A 961-nucleotide genomic window follows, 5' to 3' on the forward strand; every position below is an offset into this window, starting at 1 on the left:
GGGCTAGGAGCCTTGTCTGAGAACTGAGGAGATGGAGTATGAAAAGGAAGGGAAATGAACAAGTCAGTGGCTTACTGAGAGGGAAAAAAGTGTTAAAATGTCATGCTATTTGGGTAAAATGGCTGCTTTTGATAGGTCAGCAGAGGGCTGGGTGTTCCTGAAGTCATGGGTAATTAAAAGTGTTAAAACGTCATGCTTTTTGGGTAAAATGGCCATGTTTGATAGGTCAGCACTGGAAAAGGTAGGGAGAGGAATGTGGGCTAACATTTATAACCTGCTGCATCACCGTCTACTGGCTTCTCTTAAACCACTAGGCATTTGCTGAGATTATGGAAAGTCTACCAGCATCACCTCTCCCCAAAGCCTTTACAATTGGAATCAAAAACAAAGTGAGATCATTTCCAAAGCACCGTCTGCAGTCATGGTAGATGTTGGTTAAAAACACCTTGAGAACCTCACAGTAATACCATGTGCAGTGCTGAGTGGGGTCTTGGACTAAAAAAAAAGGAAAAACCATGAATTTCTCAATGACTCGGTTACAAATTGTGGCCATGCCATTGTCAGCCATGGCTTGTACAAGTGACAAGAACAAGCTGAAGAACTTCTGAAGCTACTCAAACCACAAAATGCGTCACCATCACATTTCTGTCTGGTGCTGGTTAGCTATTACCAGAAGTGCTTGACTAACACAGTGACAAAGTCAGCATCCTATAAATAAGCTGTTATGTTTGTGTTGGCCAACCATAGCTTTGGATAAGACCACGAGGCTGCTGCCGTCTGAAAGGGCCCTCACACACTACATGCATCTCAGCCTATAAAGATGGTTGGTGATGGACCAGGAGCAGCAATGGCAGAGGTGGTAGATCAGCCTGAAAGACCCAGAGTCTTTGTTCCTGGACTTCTTGCTTCTGCAGAACAGAGCTGGGCTCACAAGGATTGAGAACCTCCACGTCTGAGTGAG

Source organism: Alligator sinensis, unplaced genomic scaffold (genome assembly GCF_000455745.1).
Source record: "Alligator sinensis unplaced genomic scaffold, ASM45574v1 scaffold453_1, whole genome shotgun sequence".
Classification (NCBI taxonomy): Eukaryota; Metazoa; Chordata; order Crocodylia; family Alligatoridae; genus Alligator; species Alligator sinensis.